A 17,603-nucleotide genomic window follows, 5' to 3' on the forward strand; every position below is an offset into this window, starting at 1 on the left:
GGCATTACAAGGAGGCCTTCAGCAGCTGAGGACTGGTTTGGGTGGAGTCGGAGGTTCCCTAGGGCAAGCCTAGGATGGGAGTAGCAGAGATCAGTAGATGTGATTTGGTGGAGTTGAGGTAACTCTTGAGGAAAGTACGGATAGATGTGGAAGGTAGTAGGGGCCCATACTACTGAAAGCAGAGGATCCGTACTCGATTCAAGAGGGACCAAGACGAAACCAGGGAATGGTGAAGTGAGTGAGAAATCCCTCAGCAGTAGTGTGTAAATTGATCAGGAATTGTTATATTTTCAACATGGTGACATTGCGCGAGCTACCAGTTAGCAGTTCAGGCGTCGAGGAGGGATCTGGCTCGGGCTTTAGAGTCGGGCAGCTTGATGATCAGATGAGGGTTTTCATTTCTGCAGAGATCACACGCAACATCATTGATCAGACTCCGGTGATTTTCGGATCGGTTAGAGAGGCCATTGTGGAGCTCATGGACCGTCATCTTGAGGCCTTCAGGGTCGGGATAGTTTCAGGACAGATTGGGGCTCGTCTAGGTCCCGAATCTTATGGAGTTCGGGGATCCATCAGAGAGGGGGATTCCATTTCTGACTTTTACCATCAGGGGTCAGGAGTGAGTGGGGCACCCTGCCTCCGGGAGAGACCCTTGCATGATTGGGTAGCTAATGAGGTTTCGCTAGTCATTCGTGAGGAGTTACCCAACATCATTGAGCGGGTCACTGATCGTTTGGCCGTTAAGTTCCAGGGACAACCAACTGCTCTTCATACGGTTGATGGAGTAGTCGGGGTCACTCAGGAGCAGGAGATTGGTTTGGATGGGCAACTCGGGAAAAGGAAGCGAGTATGTGTCGCAGGGAGATTGGGAAGAAGTGTGGAGTCCTACTCAGCTGACTCGGGCGCTGGAGGTCGGGAGGACCTAGAGGTGTGTGGTAAGTGTGGAGGAACTCATGGGTTTGCTTGTCACAAGTTCAGGTGTTTCAAGTGCGGGAAAAGGGGGCATGTGTATCGGGATTGTAAGCAGGATCAGAGATGTTTTCATTGTCATCAGCCAGGTCATTTCAGGTCTCGCTGTCCCGTCTTGGTGGTAGAGAGAGTTCAGGGTCAGGCACCCATCGTTCCACAGGAAGTCAAGATTGAGCCGCACTAGATCTCAGGTATGTTGTTGAATTCCTTCCTTTGTAGTAACTTTATGGTTATGGTATTGCATCGATGTTAGTAAGCAAGTATCTATGAGTATTATGTTGCCTGCTTGTGAATGAGTTATATGCCATCTGCATACCTTGGAATTCGAATGGTGGATTAGAGGTCGTCCCCTCCAGATCAGGTTACTTCGGATACAGTAACTGTAGCATGTATGTGTAAGATGCAGTAGTGCCTTACTACTTGCGGAAGGCGTTAGTCGGGTAATGATTAGTTATATTTTCAGTAGTGATAACTCAGAGTTTTTAGTGGAGTAGCTAGCGGTCAGTAAGGAAGTGGGTTGGGGAGGTGCACCCCAAACGCAGGTTCTCGGGATGTAGTCCTTAAAGCAAATACAGTTAAGGATCGAAGGGTGCTCAGTCAGATAGCAGGAAGGGTACGGATCTGGTAGGAGTTAGTTGGAGCGCTGGCAAGGGTAAGAGTCGGCGGACAGCATATCACCCTTTTAATGGAAGGAGGGTTGGAAATCCTTTCAACCAGTGAGTAGTAAGGATCTAGTCGAATCCAAGTAGGGGAGAACCCTCCGAGTATACAAGGATAAGAGTCACGTAGACTCAGAATGAGTGTGCGTCCTCTGAGAGGACATGTTAGTATCACAGTGATCGATGGATCGAGATGGTTAGAAGCTGGTGGAGAATCCTGGATTGGAGGACCACCCGTAGAGGCTCGAGTGAGTCGGGATGAGGATCCTGAGAACGGTTAGCAAGAGATGCCTTTGTATTAATAGCCAGTGGCAGAGTCAGCATGCAGGATTGCGTAGACTCAGGAGTTGGGAGTTTGGAAACTTCCCAACAATAGCTTCTTGTATCCGGATTAGTAGACGGTTGGTTTGGAAACCAAGCCGAAGAGTTCCTCGACGAAGCGCTAAGTATATCAAGGATATAAGATGTCGAGGATGATGCAGTATTCAAAGATTGAGGGCTGTTTTTGAGGAATCAGGACGAGGAATCACTAGCGGGACTAAGGATAGTCAGGATGTCCTCGGGGTAGTAGTGTTATAAGTCTGCGGGGATAGCCGTAGCATTCACTAGCAGTCAGATAGTAGTAGTGTTGTAAGTCTGCGGGGGTAGCCGTAGCATTCACTAGTAGTCAGTAGTAGTAGTGTTGTGAGTCTGCGGGGGTAGCCGTAGCATTCACTAGCAGTCAGATAGTAGTAGTGGTGTTGTAAGTCTGCGTGGGTAGCCGTAGCATTCACTAGCAGCCGGATAGTATTAGAAAGTTGTAAGTCCGCGAGCGTAGTCGCAGCCTTTATCGGATTGATAGACAGCATGAGCGCGTTGTTGGGCGCGGGAAAGCAGTAGTTCACACCAGTTCGGGTGCAGCAGTGAGGATATGGGAATCCATGGGTTAGATTTCGGATTTCCAAGTATTTCAGTTATGAGATCAGAGTAGTAGTGGACCAATGGGGTTCGGGCATGTTAAGGGTTGCCCTCAGTCGGGGAGTCGTCATGTTGTTAGTCACGAAATTTATGATGTCAGGATGTGACGTATGGACCCGATCGGTTGGATCGGAAGGATGTTAGAGCCACAGGGACAGGATAACTAGTGGAAGCTAGTTCCAGAGAAAGATCTCGAACAGAAGTCGTGGGAGCGACTAAGCGAGGAGTCCTTTGACTCCACGGTTGAGTTGGAACTCAACGTTTCAGTCAGATCAGTGTTTCAGGCAGCTTAGTGTTTCAGCCAGTTCAGTGTTTCAGGCAGCTCAGCGTTTCAGTTAGTTCAGTGTTTCAGGCAGCTCAGTGTTTCAGTCAGATCAATGTTTCAGGCCGTTCAGCGTTTCAGTCGGTTTAGCGTTTCAGGCAGTTTAGAGTTTCAGACATGTTCAGTATTGCAGGCAGTTCAGTGTTTGGAAAGTTTCAGAGTTTTGGGCAGTATTAGTATTTGTGTTGGAAGGCAAGTGTTGGCGGTATAGTTGGTTGATTTGGAAATGGCAAGTCTTTCTCAGCAGGATCAGTTGAACCTTCTGCCAAGTGTAAGTGATCTGTAAGGATAGCTAGGCAGGTAGCCTTTCTTTCAGGATGGAAGGCTCGAGTTAGTAGGAGTTGAGTAATCAGATGGGATATAAGCAAGCTGTTCCAGCAGCATCGTTTCAGTATGAGCGGCATAATAGATATAACAATTATAGATAGTCGAAGTATCTTCAGGAGTCGCTGGAAGAGACTAGGAGTTTGCGATGGAGTGTAGTGACCGGTGGGGGTCCGGTAACTCAGATATAGGGAGATTGGTTAGACCAGAGTAGTCTCAGTGCATCCGGTAGGCAAATGGGAGGCAGCAGGATTTTCAGTCGGAGGAAGTATCGTTGAGGAAATTATGGAAAAGAGAGGGATTCAGCATGTTCCAATGGTAATGATCGGCATGGTGAGTGGCTGGAGTGTCGGACAAAAGGGGTGTTAGTTTTCCAGACAGAGAATTGGGGGCAGTTCGCAGGCAGTTGATCATAGCAAACTTCGAGGACGAAGTTTAGTTTAAGTGGGGGAGAGTTGTAACACCCAGGATTTTGAAAGCCAAGAAAGTAAAGGAAACCCTAAATTTAAGAGGGACTCGACGAGTCAAAGGAAGGACTCGGCGAGTCGGAGCGGGATCCGGGTCGATAAGAAAGTGATCAACTCGACGAGTCGGCCAAGTGGACTCGGCGAGTCTGGTCTGTGCGAGGAAAACCCTAAATCCGGGGCTTGGAGCCTATTTAAGCATCTTAATCTTCTTCCTAGGGCTCCTTTACAGCCTCTTGCACCCAGAACGCCGCACCTTAAGCCCCCATTGTGTTCATTCAAGCTTCTAGCCATTTTTGAGTGGGTTTAAGGAAGAAGAAGGAGTGGGAATCCTTGAAGCATCAGGGAGTGGCTTTGGATCTGAAGTTTGGGAAGCATTTCAGAGCATTGGAAGGTATCAATTCGTTTCTCTCCTCCATATTTTTCCTTGGTTATGAGTTTTGGGGCTTTTAAGCCATGTTTAAGACCAATCTTGAGCTTGAGGTCCAGATCTGAGGTTGCTACCTCAGATCCATGTTTATTTTGGTATGTAATCCCATAAAGTATCAGCCATTGGGTGGAAATTGGAGTCTCTTGGTCCTAAACCCTAGCTATGGATGTATTTTGCCTAGATCTCACTCTCTATACGTAAAGGTTGCAACTTTACGTGGGAAATAGGCTTGGGGAGGGTGGATCTATAGTTTGAAGCTCATGCATGACTCGGAAGTCCTCTGCATGTAAGTGGATCTTAGTGGACTCGACGAGTCCTTCGAGTGGACTCGGCGAGTAGTTTGGAGATGAGGAGGAACTCGACGAGTGGGATGAACAGCTCGTCGAGTCGGATGAAGATGGGCATGAACTCGGCGAGTTGGATGAACAACTCGTCGAGTTGGATGAAGTTTGTCGTGTGCTCGGCGAGTCTGTTCTTAGACTCGGCGAGTCAGGTCGAGTGGTCCTAAACCCTTCGAGTTAAGACTCGAGTCAGCGAGTCGAGCCAGGACTCAGTGAGTTGGTCAGGACAGGAATCGAGAACCAGTAAACTCGGCGAGTCAGGGGCTGACTCGGCGAGTAGAGTCGCGAGTGGAAGGACTTCGGATTTATGGACTCGGCGAGTCAGCAGGGTGACTCGGCGAGTAGGGTTGACCTGGAGGGTTGACTTTGACCAGGACATCGACTTTGACCAGAGTTGACTTGGTTAACCTTTGGAGGTCAGTTAGACTAAGTGTTGGGTTGTTGTTGGTAGCTCAGGGAGCTAGCGGGGCAGCAATTCGGAGTTAGCGGTCAGGTAGCGGTCGAAGGGGTTAGCAGCGGCAGTTCGGCAATATCAGGTGAGTTACCTTCCAGTAGCGGTGGGTCTAAGGCCACAATGCCGACCCACCAGTAGGAGTTGTATGATAGATGATTGTCTTTGTGATATCATCTAAGTTCGCTAGTACCTGATATGTTATATGCTAGCATGATATGTTGTATGTGTTAGTAGCCGAGTGTTCGGTTGTTAGGACCGAAGGGTAGTCAGACACCCCAGATACGTCTGACAGTATGTGATGATATGTTTGCATGCTGGCTTGTTATGTTATATGCGATAGAGGTAGTATGAGGGGACCAGTCCCCGTGTTCGGTTGTTAGGACCGAAGAGTAGTTCAGGCACCCCATATATGTCTGATAGTATGTTTATGTTATGATATATGTGATAGTAGCAGTAGGGGGTGGAATAGTCCCCGAGGGTCGGTTGTTAGGACCGACGGGTTGGTCAGCACCCCAGAATGGCTTGACATGGGTTGGTCAGCACCCCAGAATGGCTTGACATGGGTTGGTCAGCACCCCAGAATGGCTTGACACGGGTAGGTCAGCACCCCAGAATGGCTTGACACGGGTAAGGTCGGACACCCCAGAATTGCCCGACAGTATGTATGCTATGTGATTGTATGGTATATGGTATGATGGGGGAACTCACTAAGCTTCGTGCTTACGGTTTTCAGTTTTGGTTTCAGGTACTCGGTTTGCGAAAGAGGAGCTCGGGAAGATTGCAGAGCACACACCATAGTCAGTTAGCCTGGGAATGTTTGACTCTGATAATGATATTACGTTTTGAATTTAATACTCAAAGGTTATGTTTGACTTATGATACGTTGTTACAAATCTATTTTTAGTAATGTTTAAAAGAAATTTTTAGTCACGATTTTTGGGTCGTTACACAAATCAAAAAAAATCTACAAGGAGTTAGAATATTCATGAAAACAAGTTTAGGAGTTAGGAACATATTGGAAATTGCAGAGTAGAATGCTACTTTAAGAAATGTGTAAAAATATTGATCATCGAGAATGGTGCATTCTTAAGTTAGTAATTTTAGGGAAACATTCTTTTGGAGGATAGATAAACGTAACATTTAAAACTTTTTATGTTGATAACAAAAAGAAGAAACATAAGAGAACATGACTCTTCACAGATATTTTGAGACTTAGAAAGACGATAAACACACGAGTATTTATCTTATGTATTTATATAAGGAAAATTCAATGAAAAAATCATTATTAGTCAAATTAATAAATTTAAAATGAAAGAACGATTGAAAATAAGGACTACCCTTTTATGGTTGATTTTGCTCAAAGGTGTAGTTAAATATATCAGAGTTGACCAATTCAAAATTTCGCCTCATGACTATATACTTATTAATCGATCAGAACGAGCATGTAGACTTCTAGTCTGTATACGTGCAAATATGGTATCAAGAGAAGCCAAAGAGACAAAAAAAGTTATATTGTGTATTGTGCTATTTAATTTGATATTACTAGTTAGCTAAAAATGATATTTGGTAAAAGGCTTAACATGAGACAAGTATTTGGAATTCTTATGACCATAATGCAAAAAATATATGAGTTTGATTGAAAGAGATAAAATAAATCAAATACATTCTGAAATGACACAGTAAGATGAGATACCATAAAAGTTTCTTCTGACAAGTGCAAAACAAATAAATTAAAGACTCAATATTTAGAATAATAATTATACAGTATTGAGACAGCGTCACTGGAAATTTAAAAGGGTACACCAAGTTTTGCAATGCTTTAATTTTTTTAGAAACTTTATAGATTATAAAACTAAAATGAAACAAAATAAACAAATAAGGTGTGTTTTAAAATGTGAGCATTAGTAATGTCTTATAAACATGTTTGGAGTAGAAAGTTGTAAATATATAATGTTGGGTTTCGAGAAAACACATTTAAGTAAAGTACAATGCCTAAATAAGAGCGTGCCCAATGAAGCTTTTACACATTACATGAACATCGATGTCATATGTTTGGGTTGTGTATCATAGAGTTTAAATACATTTATAAAAAAAATGTTTTTAACTTTTCGAAATGTGACAAAATAGTAACAATGTTTAAAATGATTTATATCCTCTTAGAAATCACATGTAGCTATTAAAATGGATTTGAAGCGAAATTAAAATGAAAGGGTTAAAATCAACATTGGTTAAATTATGTTTCGAAGAAAAGTTCTAAGTTAAAGCAAGTTAGCAAAAGTAAAGTTGGTTGTTTTTAACGAGAAATATGGATTACATGGTTAGGAAATATCTAGTAGGTTATATGAAGTGGTTATAAAATATTACATTGATGGCAAGTAAAACCGGTGAAATAAAATAGGTTTTAGATGGAAGATTAGGGAGTAAGGAATAAATGGATTAGTGTAGCAAGTCGTTCCTAAATACTAAGGCAAGTAGTAATGACTTTTCTCCAAAATAGAGGGCATGAAATTTGTTTGTAAAACGTTTTATAGTATAGACACAGTTCCGCACCTTTTATAGGGGTAAAAGGTTAAGTTAAATGGTTGGCGTGTGGCGTAAGAGGATGTAATCCTTGATAACGATAGGAATGTTAGTGACGTCGATAAGGACTCAAACGAATGTATGAAAACAATAAGGGTCGAAGGATGATTTCAAATTATAGGAAATTTTCGTACAATAAAGGAGTATGATTTAGGTCCGGGAATGAAATTTAAGGTTGAAGGTTGGGTATGAAACATGTTTGAAATTTAGAAAGTGTAAGATGATGGTATACTTGAGAAGATCACTAGTGCATTATTGGAGCCTCCAATGAAGACTTGGAAATTGTCATCATAAGGGGGATGGTTTGTGCTTGCAGTAATATATATAAAGTAAAGATGGTAGGGTAAGAACTACCTAAATAGAAGATTTTGATTCAAAGAGATATCCTAGACTAATTTTTAAGGCCAAGAAAGAAACAACCGAGAACTAAAATTGTAGCGTAAAAGAGAAGTCTCATGTATCTATAGCAATGGGCAGAACCTCCTTGTCTCCTTGGGAGTATTATCGGGGATGCTAGCCAATGGTATCCTAATGACTACTTATGGTGGCTCATCTACCTTCTACCACAATGCTCCTACTTGTGGTGGCTCCTCGTGAGGCTTCAGCTGCCTTGAAGCATAAGCTATCACATGACCCGTCTGCATCAATACTACGCCCAATCCCGAAATCGACGCATTGTAATATACCGCAAAATCATCCACACTCTATGGTAGTGTCAAAATCAGAGCCTCACATAACTTCTATCTCAAGGTCCTACTCAGGACCCTAATCGAAAGTAACTGACTTCTTCTCTAACCTGGTCAATGGAACTGCAATCTTGGAGAAATTATTGATAAACCTCCGATAATACCCACCTAGACCAAGGAAATTCTGGATCTCAGATGGAGACTTTGGAACCTTCCATTGCATCACAACCTCGATCTTGGCCGGATCAACAAATATACCCTTCTGATTGACAAGGTGCCCCAGAAACTACACATCATGCAACCAGAAATCGCACTTAGAGAATCTAGCATAAACTCTCTCCTAATTTACAGTCTCTAGAACCTCTCATAGATGATCCTCATGTTTCTCTTTGGTCTTAGAATAGACTAATATATCATCAACGAAGACAATCACTGACCGATCTAGCATCAGCCTACAAACCCTGTTCATAAGATCCATGAATGATGTTGATGCATTGGTGAGCCCAAAAGGCATCACCACCAACTTGTACTGGCTATAACGAGTCTTGAAAGCCATATTCTAAACATCCTCATCCCTAAACCTCATCTGATGATAGCCCGAACATAGATTAATCTTGGAGAACCACAACGCCCCCTTTAACTGGTCGAACAAATCATCAATCATTGGAAGCGGAAAATGGTTCTTCACCATTAATTTGTTAAACTCCCGGTAATCGATGCACATCTTCTAGGAGCCATCTTTCTTCTTCACAAACAGTATCGACGCTCCCTAGGGTGAACTACAGTTTGATAAACCCCTTGTCTAACAGCTCCTGCAGCTATGTAGACAACTCTTGCATCTTCAGTGGTGCTAACCAATAAGGTGCCTTGGCTATCGAAGCCGCACCTGGAACCAAATAAATATGAAACTCAACCTACCTCTCTGGAGGCACTCCAGGAAAAATCCTCTAGGAACACAAGTGGGTAATCTTGAACGGCTGACACATTATCAATCATCCTCTTTCTCTCCTCCACGGTATCCAATACATAGTCCACAAGGCCAAAACAACCTTGTTGTAGATATCTCCTAGCTCTCGTGGATGAACAGAGAGACAGACATATCAAGCCTTGTTGTTGGTGCGATTCTGTCCCAAGGAAACCACCCTATCATTTTTTCAACAAACCCCTCTCTCCTCAGATGCAACATGCATCTCTTACTCCTGTGAGATGTTGGCAATTATCGCCGCAGTAGAAAAATGGTGCCAGTCCTTTTAGGTAGTCCTTTTAATATCACCACCGATCATCAAATCCTATGCCAATTGCTTTCTTAAACCATTCACATGCCTGAATTGGCTCTCTAAATGTTTAGGATTTGGATTTACAATCATCTATAAATCCGATGCCTCTAATCAAACAATCGATGCCTCTCACATTGGTCTAACGAAGCTACATGAACATTATTTGGGTTATCTATGCCACTAATAGGGTTACTAGATTGCATCCGCTCTGACCTGTCTAAAGACCCATCCCTAAAGGAACCACTTGACAAAATTCAGATGCAATCCGATAATACTACTTGTTTTAAGTATCGTGATGACCTTATATTCTTCAGTGATCGCATTTATGTTCCCGATATACCACGATTAAGAAAGCAACTTATTATGGTGTATCATGATTCACTAATTGGTGGCCGCTATGGTATCCATGCCATAATCTTTTACCTCTCTACGAATTTTTACTGGCCATACCTCAGAAAAGATGTCAAATCAAATGTTCAAATTGCTCGATATGTTTGCAAGTTAAACCGAATAATTCCTCTACAGTCGGTTTGCTCCAACCACTCCTAATTTCATCTCAAACTTAGGATGCATTCTCAATGAATTTTATAAACGAACTTCCTCCCTCTCAAGGAAACACATGTATCTAGAAGCTTATCTATAGGCAATTGCTAGCGATCACCCAACTAAGTGGGTTTGTTGTTTACAGGATCAACGGCTGTTGTGAACCTTGAAACATGGCTTGTTGATAGAAATAACCTTTTGGATACAATTAAACACAATTTATGATGTGCACAACTACGTATGAAGGCTCAAGAGGATAAACATATACAAGACAAAGTTTTATGTGGGTTCATGGGTATTTGTCAAACTACGACCCTATTAGTAACAGTCAGCAGAAGCATTGTCCTATCTGAAACTAGCTAAACGGTAGTTCATACCATTTTTAATCATAACTAGAATTGGAAAGGTTGCTAATGTCTTACAATTACCATAATCAGCAAAAATCCGCAATGTGTTTCATATTTTTGTTTTGAAGCTTTGTCCCCAACTTGAGGTTGTCATATAATCACCATTACCCACTCATTTTAGTAAAGGACACCCTACTTTCTTAAGTCAAGAGATTCTACAAGCATGAAGAGTCAAGGTAGAGCAGAAGTATGAGTGAAAATACTAGTGCATTGGCAAAACACCACCCGTTATAATGTTACCTGGGGAGACCCATTTGAGTTTTCCTTAATTCCACCTTCGGGACAAGGTGGCTCTCCTAGGGGTAGGTAATGAAACAGATCAGTCAACTATTGCTACTAGGCCAAAACATACAACATAATTGCACAACAAGTTGAGAGAATACAATATGTAGCATGAACTAAAACATAGCAACACATATGCTTGATTGTTCAATTTCTTTTATCTATTTTCGTTTATTTGGTACGTAGATTATAGAGAAAATTGTTAGGAATAAATGGTTGGGATGTTTTTCTAAATATGATTATTAATTATCAGTAAATGGAAGAAATGATTAGGCAATTACAATTTCAAACTCTTTCTTTTCCTTTTCTATCTTCTTCCTCTCTTTTCTCTATTTCTGTAATTGAAGAACACATCATAATCTTCTCCGACAAAATTCTTCTTCTCCCTCAAATGCGTACTCACCAAATCTCAGTTGTATCTCTATCTTCTCTCTCACATGTTTGCTTAGCATAGGTGAAAAATCTTATAAATAAAGGGTCACTGATTCTTACTGTTCTTAGCCAAAAAAATGTGAAATCACAACTTCAATATACTACCAACTAATTAAGTTTCATTGATTCATATAGTTATTTTTGTGAAATATCTTTAACTTCTTGCTTCATTTTGTTGAAATTTGTTTTATTTGTTATGCATGTTATTGTGTTATTTTTGAAAATTGTAACACCCTTTTAGATTTCCGGTATGAACTTCTTTCAAATTGTTTTAATATATATATATATATATATATATATATATATATATATATATATATATATATATATATATATAGTAATAATAATCAAAATAAGGTATAAAAAAGAATATTAGCAATTTAATATATGGAAATCTCCAATAAAATTTTAATATTTTAGGCCAGTTTACGTTTTAATCCCAAATTAAATTTTGTTTACAAAAAAGGACAAAATATCAGCTAAAACTTCGAAATAACCCTCCGTGGCCGGTTTCGTAGATTTAGTCGGTATTTCGGTTTTTTTCGTTAATTCGTCAAAATATTGGGACTTTTTCGTTAATTCGGCTAAAGCTGGAATAACCATTGTATCAATATATTAAAAATGATTTGTTTTTCAATGAGTGTATTTTTTTTCATTTCTTTTTATATAATGTTATATATTCAGTTTTAAAGTCACAAAATTTAGAAAAATTATCTATACAATCCACAAATCTAACAAACTTCATAACTTTATTAGAAAAGATTTACTGGAAGATAGAGTGCTCCATGATTGCAAAATAAATAAAATTCATACAAAAGTTATTGTATATTTTCTTTTGATTTCAACATTAATCTAAGTATTGGAATAACCACAAAACATATGTAATAATACTAATCATGTAAACTTAAATCTATGGGACAACCTTTCTTGTTAATACTCATTTTATGTTGGATCATGCACTTCAACACGCTCATATTAAACTTATGTCTCAATTTTCCAATGACAGTAGTAACATCTTGGTAGCAGCTAGTCTTGTCTTGGCTAGACCACAAAACACAGTTTTGCTTAAGCTGTGATACCCTCATTTCACACACGTTCCAAATCAGAAACTTTTATGCGTGCGTGTGTACATAAAAAGAAATGACAAAGATCTATCTGAGGGGTGCGTGTATGTATCCCTTATTGCATCCTTCCCAATTCTATAATAGATAGAAAGAAATAGAGGGAGAAAGAGGACAAATAGATTAAGGTTTTAAACAACCAATAGAATGAAGAAAATGAGTATTAAAGAGAAATGTTATCTCATAGATTTAAGTATACCTAATTAGTACTATTACATATGTTTTGTGGTTATCCCAGTACTTAGACCAATGTTGAAATCAAAAGAAAATATACAATAATTTTGTATGAATTTCATCTTGCAATCATGGAACACTCTATCTCCGGTAAAGGTTTTCAGACAAATTTATGAAGTTTGTTACGTTTTTCGATTATATATATATATATATATATATATATATATATATATATATATATATATATATATATATATATATTGTGACTTTAAAACTGAATATATAACGTTGTACAAAAAGAAATGAAAAAAATACACTCATTGAAAAAACAAACCGTTTCTAATATATTGATAATGAAAAAAACCGGAATATCGGCTAAATCTATGAAACCGGCCACGGAGGGTCATTCCAAAGTTTTAGCCGGTATTCTGTCTTCTTTTGTAAACAAAATTTAATTTGGGATTAAACCGTAAACTGACCTAAAATATTAGGACTTTATTGGAGATTTCCTTTTAATATATATATATATATATATATATATATATATATATATATATATATATATATATATATATATATATAGGTTTAGGTTCTATGAAAAACAAAAAACCTTAAAAAAACCGTAAAATCATAAAAATACATGAAAATTACTTAGATATCACAATTTTTTTTTTTACTTTAGGGTGCAAAGTGTTATTTTCCAAACTACTTTCGCTAATATATGTTGAAATTAGGGTAGAATCGGTACATATACAAAACATCAAGGACTATTCATGACAAATCATGAAAGATTTATGTCTGCTTCCTGGTTCAACGATGCAGGTAGCACGCGACATAGTTTTCCGTTTTTGGTTGCTACATAAATCGAATCTACGAAGTATAATCTCCTAATTCGTTTGATAGCCTTCCCTTTGACTTTAGGAATGACCACTCTCTTGTTTTTGTTTGAAAAATCCCGTGAACACCTAGGGTTTTCTTATTGATTTTTAGAGAATGAAAAAGTTTTTGTTTGAACTTGATTCCAAACTTGTGTTCAATAATGATGAAGAATACATACATATACAGAAGGGAAGAAGAAATGAACTAACTAACTCATAATATAAGAATGACAAAAATACCCTTCTATCTAACTACCATCTAAAACTGTCTATAACAACTTTTTTGACAGTAAAAACTAACACCCCCTCAAGTTGGAGGGTAGGGAACTACATGCAACTTGGAAATAGCTTCTCGATGCTTTGAAGATGGTAGATTCTTGGTAAAAACATCAGCATGTTGTGAAGTGGTTGGAACATGAGATAAAAAGATGAGCCCTTCTTGAAGTTTTTGTCGAACAAAAAGATAGTCAAGTTCGATGTGTTTAGTCCTTTCATGGAAAACGAGGTTTGTAGCAATGTATATGGCGGCCATATTATCGCACTTCAAGGGAATTGGGGTAATATTAGGCACTTAAAATTCATGCATAAGTCTAGACAACCATGCCAACTCAGCACATACTCTTCTCATTGAACGATATTCTGCCTCAGCTGAAGAAAGAGAGACTGTAACATGCTTTTTTGACTTCCAAGAGATTGGACTTCCCCCAAATAAAATGAAATAACCACTTACTGACCTTCGTGTGACTCGGCATGCTGCCCAATCTAAATCACAATATGCCTCAATGTTAAATTTGCAAGGTTTATTAAAAAATAAACCTTGATTAACAGTGCCTTTGATATATTTAATACGTGTAAAGCAGCATCATAATGTTGTTGGCAAGGAGTTTTGTTAAACTAACTCAAATGTTGTATAGTGAAGGCAATGTTTGGCCGTGTATGAACTAAAAAGTTCAGTTTACCAATTAGTTGTCTGTACAATGTAGGATCATTGAGAGGATTGTCCATAATCTGTAAAAGCTTAAGATTGTGAGGCAATGGAGTAGAAAATGGAATAACATCTTCCATAGAATAGAGTGCAAGTAGATCTTGAGCAAATTTGTGCTGATGAACAACTAAACTGTCAACCACCTTGTCAAATTGAAGTCCAAAAAAGTAATTGACTTCCCCAAGTCATTAATACGAAATTGACTATCAAGAGTCATTTTTAATGAAGAAATTGCAACTTGATCATCACCTCTTAATAAAATATCATCCACATACACTGCTAATATAACAATTGAAGTAGCAGTCTTCTTAATGAATAGAGAATAATAATTAAGAGAAGGAGTATATCCTTTTTGGTGTAAAAAATGGGACAATTTTGCATACCACTGCCTTGAAGCTTGCTTTAAACCATATAATGACTTCTTAAGTTTGCAAACAAGATGATCTGAAGTATTAGAATAGCCTGGTGGTAATTTCATATAGACATCTTCATGAAGATCACCATGAAGGAATGCATTATTGATGTCAAGTTGTTGAATCTTCCAGTCTTTTTTTAACAGCCAAAAAACTAGACATCAAATAGTATTGAATTTGACTACCGGAGAGAAGGTTTCGTGGTAGTCAATACCCTCTTTTTGAGTGAAACCTTTGGCTACTAACCGTGCTTTGTATCGATCAATAAATCCATCAGTTTTATACTTAAGTTTGTATACCCACCGCCATGAAATTGGCTTTTTGCCCTTTGGTAAAGAAACAATATCCTAAGTATGATTGGTTTGTAAAGCTTCAAGTTCCTGTTGCATAGAAAGTTCCCAATGAGGATTCCCTTTAGCTTGATGATAAAAAGCAGGTTCAACTTCATGTTTAGAAACATTGAAAGCAAAACTAGAGACGAGATAAATAACAAGAACTTGAGTATCAAGATTGTACATATTTGTAACAGTATGACAACAAATGTGTGAAGAAGCAATAACATTGTTGCATATGTAATCTCGTAAGTGCAAAGGTGGATTATGTGTACTAGAATATGTCCTTCTTGGAATGTTAGGAGGTTGAGGCTGAGAAGAAGAAGCATTTTCAGTAGGAACAAAAATTGAAGGTGATGAAGATGCAATAGGTGTATCACCGGATTTTGTAGGAAGAAAAGAATGTGGGTTTTGTGACATAGTGGAGGATATGGCATGTAGGGAAAAATATTTTCAAAGAACTTAATATCTCGTGCAATATGAATGGTTTTAAAGGTAATATTAAGAACCTTAAAAGCCTTCTGTCCAAAGGGATAACCAATCAATACACAAGGATGAACTCTTGACATGAATTTATCACGACCCACGGTAAAAGTAGTGATGAAACACAAACACCTATATGCTTTTAACTATGACAAATATGGTTGTTTTTTGATAAAGAAGTTCAAAAGGAGTTTTGAACTTAAGAAAAGCTGAAGGCATTTGATTAATGAGATGAACAGCTATCTAGACACATTCAGACCAATAAGGAAACCCAAGACTAGCTTGATATAATAAGGCTCGTGCAACTTCAAGTATATGGCAATGTTTTCGTTCAACAATGCCATTTTGTTGAAGGGTAAAAGGAGTAGATTTCTGATGTAAAATTCCCATTTTACTGTAGAGCTCTATGCCTCATGACTACATCCAAGTTCGTAAGCATTATCTGTGCGAACAACTTTAATGGTTTTGTTAAACTAAGTTTGAACAAAAACAACAAATTGTTTGAAAACTCCCATTACATACCCTTTATGTGTAACCATATGTACCCAAGTGTGTTTACTATAGTCATCAACTATAGTAACAAAAAATTTGAACCCATCATGAGACATGTACTTGTACGGACCCAAACATCCAGATGAATGAGATCAAAAACAACTTGAGATTGAGATAAGCTAGTTGGAAATGGCAATTTATGATGTTTGGCTTTAAAACAGATCATACATGAATCAACATCATCATCATGAGATTTACCACCAGGAATAGAAAGATGATTCAACTTGCTAATAGAAATGTGTCCCAATCGTTTGTGCCATAAAAAAGTATTAGAATGTTTTGTAACAACAGTTGTAGAATTACAAAGAATATTGAATACATAAAAACTGAAAGATAAGGAATTACAAATGGTTCGATGATAAAAAAACATAAAGATCATTGACCTTATTGCCAAAGAGACTAAGAGAGAGTTTATTCCTCGACGAAGGGTCCTGCAATAGGCAATGTTGATCAGTGAAAATTACAAAGGATTTGAGTTAAGATTTCAATTTGGACATTGAAACAAGGATGTATTTGAAATTGGGAACATACAAGACTCCTTGAAGAATTAAGGAATGATGTAGTTTGACATTTTCAGCAAAAGAAACACATGCATTAGTACCATTAGTTAAACAATGAAATGATAATAAGGTAATTTGAATAAAGAAAGAAACAATGTTTTATTAGAACACATATGATCGGTTGCCCCGGTATCAACAATCCACGAATAAAATGGTTGTAAAAGTGATGATTTGTACACATTGGCAGCAAACGTTTTGAAAGAAAAAGTACCTTCAGACTCCATGGATCCATCCATAAGAGAAGTTTGAGCAGAAAAACTGGATGATGATGAGTTGATATTGTTGTTTTAAAGAATTAACATCAACTGTTGAAATTGTTCTTGTTAAATACTAGAATTGGAGTCAATAACAACATTCTGAACAACGAATTTTGGTTCTTCACGCTTGGATTTGGTGAATTTGAAGTTTGCAGGAATCCATGTAGACGATAGCACTGTGATTTTGTGTAACCAAGCATTTTACAGTGATTGCAAACCAATGATTTCTTGGACATAGAACTATTATCAACAGAAACATTCATGGCAATGATGTCATTATTAAGTGGAGTAGAAGTATTTATACCACGTTGAAGTTCTTCTTGAAGAATCAAGGAATATGCAGTGGATACAGTCATAAGAGGTTTAGTCCTAAGAATTTGACCACACATAACTTTGTAAGAGTCGTCAAGACCCATAAGAAGTTGAATAAGGCGCTGCTCTTCAAAAAACTTGTTGATCTTAGATGCAGCTTCACAGGAACATAGAGGAATTGCTTGAACAAGACGCAATTCTTCCCAAATGCGTGTTAATTTGGTGAAATAAGTGGTGAAATCGTCTGAGCCTTGAGAAGTCGAATATAGTTGTTGCTGAATTTGGTAAATCAATGTGCCATCTGGTTGTTCGAACCTTTGATTCAATTGGATCCAGATTTCTCTCGAGCAGTAATTAAGAATAACACACTATCGACAATATTTTTGGATAGAATCCAACTTATCACCAT

This window comes from Lactuca sativa, chromosome 4 (genome assembly GCF_002870075.4).
Source record: "Lactuca sativa cultivar Salinas chromosome 4, Lsat_Salinas_v11, whole genome shotgun sequence".
Classification (NCBI taxonomy): domain Eukaryota; kingdom Viridiplantae; phylum Streptophyta; class Magnoliopsida; order Asterales; family Asteraceae; genus Lactuca; species Lactuca sativa.